The sequence below is a fragment of the Vidua macroura genome, chromosome 1 (assembly GCF_024509145.1).
Source record: "Vidua macroura isolate BioBank_ID:100142 chromosome 1, ASM2450914v1, whole genome shotgun sequence".
In the NCBI taxonomy this organism is placed as follows: domain Eukaryota; kingdom Metazoa; phylum Chordata; class Aves; order Passeriformes; family Viduidae; genus Vidua; species Vidua macroura.
In genome coordinates this window covers 115,829,072-115,838,325 of record NC_071571.1, presented here as the reverse complement: position 1 = coordinate 115,838,325, position 9,254 = coordinate 115,829,072, and the positions used below count along the sequence as shown (strand labels likewise).

At 41.3% G+C, this 9,254-nt stretch overlaps 1 long non-coding RNA gene across 1 annotated transcript; it reads left to right on the top strand.

The window, feature by feature from the left end:
* The first annotated feature begins 2,386 nt into the window (after window positions 1–2,386).
* On the top strand, window positions 2,387–7,516 carry LOC128813159 (uncharacterized). The gene is made up of 3 exons (XR_008438934.1): window positions 2,387–2,639; window positions 3,381–3,530; window positions 6,688–7,516. It is a non-coding gene; the product is annotated as an uncharacterized LOC128813159 (long non-coding RNA).
* The last annotated feature ends 1,738 nt before the right edge of the window (window positions 7,517–9,254 follow it).

Sequence of the window (9,254 nt, the reverse complement as noted above, 5' to 3'; positions counted from 1 at the left end):
GTACCTTTAACTGTGGTTGCTACAGATCCTAAACAAGTGAAGGAATGCATCATTATATCTTCACAGGAGCTGGCAGGACACACAAGAAGAAGTTCACAGGATACAGTGATAAAGAAGCAACAGGAGACACAAAATGAAGGTGGAAATTTGCTTCAAGGACTTTCTACAAAGGGACACAAGTGAAAAGAAGATTAGAACATTGAGAAAAATAATGGCTCCACTGGAAGGATTGACTAGTGTGGGCATTAGATCTGAAAACCAGGTACCACTGGTTTGAACTCAGCTGTTCAGGACAGTCAGCTGTTGGCTCAACTGTTCAAGGAGTTGCATGCCCTCCACTGCATACATTTTTCCTTTAAGATTCCATGGTCATAGAGATTTAGCAGTAATATTAAAATTACACATAGAGGAAATTTCTCTATATGAGCATAAATATATCTACTTTAAATTGATATTGTTTTGAGAATCATATTAACCTAATAAACCTGAAACCTTTGTACTGCACCAAACTTTGCACATGCAATAGTCCAGTAATTTCCAGAAACATCTAATGGCCATCCCCTCTTCAAACATCTACTATGTCTGAATTATGACACTCAGGAAGTAATTTTACTTTTTTTTTCATTATAGGGCCATCAGGAAGTAATGTTGAGTATTACAAAATTTTCTATGGAGCATGTTAAATAATTCAGAGGAAAAATTAGAAAGATGATCTAGTTTCAAAGTGGTTACAGCTCAGTTTTCCACATATGAAGCAAGTTTACCAAACATGAAGGAGGTTTACAGGAAAGTATATGAAATAAATCCCAGCAGGTTTCATTTTCTATCACACCTTATCACCATGATAGCAGAATAAATATCTGGCAGACAAAGAAACACAGAGGTCTTTCTGTAAAAGAAACAAAACCAACCAACCAAATACCCAAAGAAAACCAGCAAGCCACTGAGTGAATTGTTCTTGAGCACTATGCCTCCCAACCAAATTTCATTCACATGCAGAAACAGTTCTATGATAGATACAGCAAAAATGGAACTGATGAAGAAGTGGACAACAAACACCAGGAAATTGTGGAGATACACCTAAATATTTGAACATTCAGCAAGAACTAGAAAGTATTTAAGTCACACATTATTTGTATGCGTTTGGAAAGAGTTCTGCCTGTGGCCAAGGTACTCCCATAATTTCTTGTGAAACTTTGCACTTTACAGTAATCTTTTAGTAAGTTACCACAGGTAACTTAGCTCATGGTTGGTGTTACTCAGGCCAGCACCTTCCCAGTGCCAAGGAAAAGAAGTCAAGGAGCTCAGGTGCCAGTGTAACACTGCTGCTCCCCACTAGCTCCAGTTCCATCCTATGCAGCAGAACCTCTCTTATACTGCAGTCCTAACCTGTGTAAGCCTGGCTGGCAAAGCACATTCCCATGTGCTTCACTATCCTGGCTGTTGTTTGACTGCTGTTGTTTCACCTGAGATGAGGCTTCTCTGAGGAGCAGCTGGTGTGTGCATCAGAGCTTCTCCTGTCCCTGCTTTCTGGACCTAACACAGAAAGAAGAAAGAAACAGACCCTGTGGGTCATTAACAATGCATTCTCCATTCTTACATCCCTTATGCTTAAGAGTCTCTGGCTTTGCTGTACGGGGAACTGATCTGCTCGCAGCCTCTCATAATCTGCACATTTCTGCGTATAACACACATCCAAATGTGAAAGAGGTGATACTTGGGAGATTGATAGGATTACAACATGTAGTAAGCATGGGCTGGCTAAGGTCCTCCTCAGTGGAACTAGATTGGATTCTCATAAAGGAGAGCATGTCATCTGTTTCTGGTCCCAAATGAGTTGAGGAGAGCACACCACCACCACCAAAAGAAAGGCTGTGGGGAAGACAAGGCAATCCAGTAATTGTGGATGACTTGAGCTTTTAGCATCAATGGACATGCAAAAAAGAGATTCCAGACCTGGTGACATGAAGAAGCAGGTCTGGTTGGAACACAGCCTGTAACACTGAAACTTGGCACAACCAAAACATGAGCACAAGATACAAACCCACTTGCATGTAAACACCCAGGTGTGTTTCTCCCCCAGGAAACATCGTCACAGGGGCACACCCAAGCTCCAGGCTGAGAGAAAACATTTCGGGCCCACGTTGTTGCATCAGGGGCCTATTGCTCTATCAGCCCTCGTTGCTTAAGTGCCACCATTGCGGCAACGGGGCCCATCGCCCTGAGGGACGAGGCCGAGCCGTGCGCGCCGCCCGCCCGTTCGATCCAGCAGGTGCCATTTTGTGCCACCTCAGGCCCGATCCGCTCCCGCGGCCCCCGCGGGGCTCCCCCGCCACCGCCCCCCAGCCCCAGAGGCTGCGAGCCGGGGCACGGCGGGACCCGCACTCCGCCCCCGCCCCGGCCGCCCCCGGGCCCCGCGGGCCGCCGCCCCCCGCACTACATTTCCCGGCAGCGCGGGGCGGGGACCGGCCAGGCCCGGCTGGGGCTGCTGGGAGGGCCGGTGCCTCGCCTGCTGGCTTTCCGGAGCGTCAGGAAGGGAAGGGTTGTTTGGGGTTTTTTTATTGTAGGTGCGAGCCGAAAGGGGAAAGCTCCGCAGCCTTAAAAAAGCATCACCGCTTCCTCAGTTCCCAGTGGGACCGGTAACGGCAGCGCCAGTCAGTGCGGGGGGCCGGGGTGGGGGGTCCAGCCGGTTCCCAGGTGGTTCTACGGGGGAAGCGGTTCCTTCCTCTGGAGGGCTGTGGCACTTCAGAGGTCGGATTTCAAAATCATTTATTTAATTTATGGTTTCTGTAATCACTTCGCAGGCATCCTGGAGACTAACAGCTGTTGGGGGATCGTGGTGGATCCAGGCTGGGACTGTTTGCGGGTGTTCAGTCCAAATGCAAAAGTCGGGCCCTGTGAGGCTGTGGCTGTACACCACTGTACACCTTGCTAGGAAAGACCAGGAATGTGAGGTTGGCATTTGGGCCATCTCTTTGGCCCAAAATGACCTTCCTGACGTTCCTGACCGATGTTTTGATTCCCAGTGTTGTGTCAGATGTAAAAAAGGCAGTCTATGAAGTTGCATAAACATGCAAAACAAAACTGTATCCACCAGTATTTGGGAGTGCACACAAACAAATGCAGACAAAGTGAAAATAAGAACAGAATCATTAAAGCTCAGATTTGATTTTTGTTCCTTCTAACTGAACACTGGTGCCCGAGCTGGCCTGTGCATTTTCTTTGCTCAGAAAGTTGATAGATCACTGTTTTTCTTCAAGAACTAAGGATGACCTATCAATAAAAAAAAAAAAAAAATTGAGGTCTTTGTTGAACATGATGGAAAGCTTTTTCCCTCCTTCCTTACTGACCTTCCCTTCCTAATATATTTTTAATCTCAGTTTTCAGATGTCCAGAAATTTTCCAATGGAGCCACATGTCCCCATATGGCAAATTTAAGCCCAGTGAGAAGAGTTTTAGTTACTGTTGTCATATGTTGAGCATGATCCACAGATTAAACAATCCATGGATCGCAGCTTAAAATGCAACAGGTAGGCAGATGTACATTGTTTACCAATTCAGTGATACCTTCAGTAATTAATAGTTCTTCTAATTGCACAATATAAATGTTATGTGCCTATTCTCTAATACCTACAAGGGCAGGTAAGTGAGGTAAAACCCCAAGACTTTAATTATATGCTTAGCATATTAACATGGACAAACCAAAAACATGCACCTTACATTCAAGAGGTATTTTTCCTAAGGGAAAGTTCACAGACATTATCTAGAGATCAAAAAGCAGAAAAGCAACATTTCCACAATTATTCAGAAGCAGCTGTAATGCACAAGCATGTCAATTATATTTTTTCCATTTATCCATCGGGAACATTAAATGCAAAACTGTTTTCTGTGGCTTAGGAAGTCCCTGACTGAATGTGTCCACATGCACTGAAAGAGCACTTGTTTGCTTTCCCTGTTCTTATACTGTTTGCCTAAGTACGTGCTGCTGGCTGCATGAGGAGAAAAATACAAGGTTAAATAGATGTTTGACTAACACAGTATGGCTGTTCTTCTGCAATGAACAATGTTGCTGCCAGTACTGTATATGTATTGGTCGTGTCAGATCAGCTGTGTAATTTAGCTTTCTAAAATGAAACACTTCTTTCTTTAAACTGCTGCTCTGAGCAGTAAGACTGTTTTCCACAATCACTTTGCAAAGTGTCCATAGGACATACATACATAAAAGACTGTTGAATCTCTGAAATGGGACTTTTAGTAGGCAATCACTAAGAACACTGGGTTTTAATACACTTTTTCTTGTGTATGTATTCATTTTATAATCAACCTGCATAAAATAATTAGAGTTTTCACCATGAAAATCAGTCTGCTTTCCAGGACTAAGGGAAAGGGAAGGGAAAGGGTAGTTTCTTTTCTTTCATTTACACCTTGAGGATGCCAGTCACTTGTTATCACCTACTTATTTATTGTGAGAAACTGCATAAGCATTCAGTTCATCCACACCATTTGAGATGTTATATTCCTCTATCACACCTCTCCCCTCTCAATTCTTCCAAGCTGTTCAAATGTCTCTTAGGCAAAAGCTGTTGCACACTGTGAGAGCCTGTTCACTCTTTGGCATACCTTCCAAGTTGTTCTAGATTTTTTCTGAGATGAGAGTAGAAAGCAGGGGAATTAGTTCATACTTAGCATGGAAGATGTGGCTGCATGATGGATTCATTGTGGTGAGACTGTTGCTTTATATTTCCTTATCCTTTCTTCCCTGAAAAACTATTATGTCACTTTACATGTTATTCTGATATACTTCCCCATGTTTTCTGAACTCTTTCCCTTCTTTAGAGACCACTAATTTGGGTTTAAAAAGCAAGCAGTTTTCAGCCTAACATATTTTGAAACAAAATCCAGTCTAAAACATGGTGGTCTTGTGGTCTTGTTTTCTCCAAGTGTAATTTTCAGGGAACAGGAAGGAGGCTGAGGAAGATAACGTTGGTGGAACTCTCCTTCAACCACAGGAAATTAAATGGGCAACAGTAAAGCATTTTAAAAATGGCTTTCTTTGGCTTTCAGCTGTGGAATTAACATGTTACAGATTTCAAGTCTAGAACAGAAAATTTTTCAGAAATTAAGTGAGCAATAGTGAGAAATACAGACCTTTCAGAAAATGTAAGGGACTTACTTTATATTCAGATATATGAGAAGTGACACTGTGAGTGCTCAGATCATATCCTGCATTCAAATGGAACAAAAATGGGGCAAAAAGTTCTGTCTCTGTAATACTGAGATGATTTCATAGGATTTCTGTGGGTGAGGTTCCACACTTAGCAAGTGATGTCTTGGGGGAAAAGAAAATCACAAATTCAGAATTTCCCATAGCTATTCAAAGTCAGCTGTGGAAAAAAGTTTTAATTTCACAATTTTATATATACAGTGACAAATAAAGGACTACAAATGCAGTAATAGATTTTTTCTTTAGATTAGCTGAGAGTAAAGATTTCCTGGACAGGTTTTGTTTCTTCACAAACTTCCTTGAGACTTTTTCATCATACCACTTTGTGCTGCTGTGACATATGTGCATCGGCCTTTTGCCACCAATCAACATGGTGCTCAGTTTAATCCATCAATAGCCAGCTACTACGGACATAATAATCAGAGCTGAAAATGGACAATAGTGAATTTTACAATAAGAATTTTACATATAATACTCAAAGATACAACAGTTTATTGTAGGGAAAATATATTAACAAATGCATTGGATGCATTTCAAGCAAGTGTAGGCAAATGGATGTAACAAAATGTAAAGTGTAAATACAGTAATAAAATACAACAAAATCTAGTACAACTTTAAAAAGGGTTGCGAAGTGTGACTAAAAGAGCTGGACAGGATCTTTCCATCTGCTTTAGGATTTCAAATGTCTTTTTTCTTACACTCTCTAACCTACAGAGTACTGCATAGGTCAATAGACTCATTAGTACTCAAGACCTCAAAGCCCTAAATGCATATCATGTCCGTAGTTTAGATCAGAATTTCACATGAAGAAAACAGGAGTTTGCACTGCATGTTAAGTCATGTGTACCATGCAGCACACGCGTGTAGCACTGAGACACATCTAGAACCACCATGTTGAAATCAGGCCTGTACACTCTTAGCTTCTTTTGGGGAGTTGTTCAACTTAAATATTAAGTGAACTATTAAGTGGACCATAGAAATCCAGATTTGCAGATGAGGGAGAGTGACATTTAAGTTTGAATGAAACCTGGCAAAGCAGAGGTGATTTCATCTCTGGTCCCTCAGAAATCAGCTGATCACTCAGAAGGTAGCAGGTTTGAAGTAACTCTTTTGAAGTAACCAGGGGAGCACAGAGAAACATTGTCCAAGCCAGTACACTCCTGTAAATGTAAATACTTCATGCTCAATGTTCATGAATTTATATGTTCTCTGAGAAAATTATTTCACCAACATGCTTATGTGTGGATTTCCTCTGTAGCTAAAGACATAATAACTTAGAAATTGTAGAGAAAAGGTTAAGTTAAAATCCAAAAGCAAAACAGTGCTGTGATTTTGCATGCAGCAGAGACATGAGGGTTAATGTCATTGCAGCTGGCAGCTAAGTATGATATCATGGACATAAAAGTTAGTATAAAAATATCATCATTTTTTTCCTTTAATAGCATTTTTTTTCTAATTTACAGGCCAACAATGCAGAAGAATGTATCAGTCTTTAATTTCTGCACAGACATTAGCAGCATTATCTCAGCTTTTGAGAAGTACACAGCAAGCCAAAATCAACCATCACAAGACATGGCAAGTATATTCTGGCACTCACAAAGTTTTACTGAGGGACAGAGGGTACTTTCTATCTTATTGAGAGGCTCTTACATGAGAAGGCAAAAATCCTGATAATAATCACATCATCTGATACCCTAGAAAGTATGGTGCAGAGCTGGAAACCCCCATCTCTTTTAGGCCTATAAATAACAAAGTAACAGAGGAGCAAAGGAGCAATTTTTTTTTCATGGTAGCTTACAGTGATACAGGTATGGAATGAAGCTGACCACTCACAGAATTAGTGGCCACACGTTACAGAGTGCATTAAAATACACTAGAAACTCTGCACCTCACTCTCCCCAGACTTTTTAACATCTAAAACAAGACAAAAAGCAACAGAATTTGAAAAGAAGGAAAAGCAGAGAAATGAAGATTTGGTCTGGCACAGAGCCATTATTCATTTCCTTCTCCCCCTATCATTTATCTTCACTTCTAGCCCCTACCTGCATGTAAGGCTGCCCTGGCTTTCCATCAGGGTACAGATCTGCAAGCCCAGATGCCATATTCATGACTGCCACTCTTGGAGTCTTCCCTCCAGCACATGGAGGTTTAAATTAGTTCTTTGGTTATACCTTGCTGTTTCCATTCTGTGTTCTCCTCCAATCCCTACTTATTCCTATACTAGAACACACTCTCCAACCCACTGCTTTCCTATATATTCAATTAATAAATTAAAAACCTTGCTAACTTTTCTTTCTGTTAACTGGGTATCAGCCTTGCTGCATCATTTCTCAGACCTCAAACCCTTTTTTGCTGGTTTTGCTTCCCTGCTGTGTCTCTAATTTCTCCATGTCAGAAACCTTGCATTACTCCTGATGTTTTAGCCCAGACTCCTCCAGTAACTAGTCACAATTTTTTTTTTTCATGAAAAAAAAATCTCTTGTGGGACACTTCCTCCTGCAGTACAGGCAGATACTCTAGTAAGTAATGATGCTAATCAGAACATACCATAGGCACATAGGGGAGCATGCAAAAGCTCTGAGCAAACAGCTACACAGCAGCAGTCTCTTTGCAGCTGATTGTGGCAGCCAACAGACTACCCGTGTTCATTGTGCATAAAGTTACATCTTATACATTGGCAAATAAAATCCTAGTGCAGGATCAGAAAACACATGCTGCTAAACAAAGCTGATTTATAACAGCTCTTGGACACATAATAATATTTGATATTTAAATATTCAATATTTGAGCATATGCTGTAACATTTCTGCATCGCACTAGAATGCACCTTTTTTTTTTTCATTCATCTAACTGTTGTGAATAAAGTGGGTTAACTCTGGAGATGGGAGGTGAGCCAACGCTGCCTGATTACTGGGCTGATTTAATAGGCATTTCTGCATGGGTAAAGAACATAATTTCACACACATGCCTGTGGTATAATACTACCTGTTGCCATGGTTAGAGGCAAGAGCACCCATACAACCCTTTCTTTTGGCATGGGAACCCAAATTAAGTAGTCATGCTTTGCAAGCTTTCACTCCTATTGCCACACAATCCTCTGCACTGTGTAAACATATGATATATTGCATCACAGAGCTGGCCCATATCAACACATTTTCTTGTTCTGATGAGGTTCACTGCCAAAAATGATTGGGGAATTAAAAACAATCTATGAGGTCCTGACAGTGGAAACACATCTTAACAGGCACCGAACTATATGATCTGAGCATCCAGTGGCTAAGTCATGGTGATACTTAGTGCTGGCATATTCCTTTTCCAATGAGAATTTGTCCCTCTCCTAATGTTTGAGAAACACCAAAGCTGCTGGTTATATTTGCTGTGCAGTTCGTAAATACTTTGAACAGATATTAATGCAGCACATCTCACCCCCTCACGAAACAGGACTTGGCACTTTTTCCAGATGAAATGAATGGGGCACCAGTGGGTAATAGTTGGTCACTTTTACAATTCCTGTGTTTTCAAATCTGCTAATACTGGGAACTAGAATTCCATAAACCTCCACTAGATAGTAAAAATCATTCAAAGGAAATACACATACTAAATGAAAATTCAGAATGTCACTTAGTCATCTATGTTCAGGATGATAATCCTTCCTCTTGACTGGAATCTCCTTTGCCTCAGATGTTTTTCTTCTGCAGGAATAAAAAAGGAAAAGTCAATTTTGAGGAACTCTGGCTAAGTGGTGTTTGCCCTGTTTCCTTCAGAGGCAACACAGGACACATATGACTTCTCTGAGCAAGGCACTAGGGTTTCTATGAAGACCCACTCCTCTCCTAGAAGTTGCAATGTGTGACTTAGGACAAGTTTGTGTAGGCTGCAATTGTAGTGACATACCTACAGTTGCTAAAGCAGCTGATACTGCCAGTGAAAGCTTAACCATAGAATTATAGAATACAATGAGTTGGAAGGGACCCATCAGGATCATTAAGTCCAACACAGGACAGACCCTGCACAGGACACCTCAAGAGTC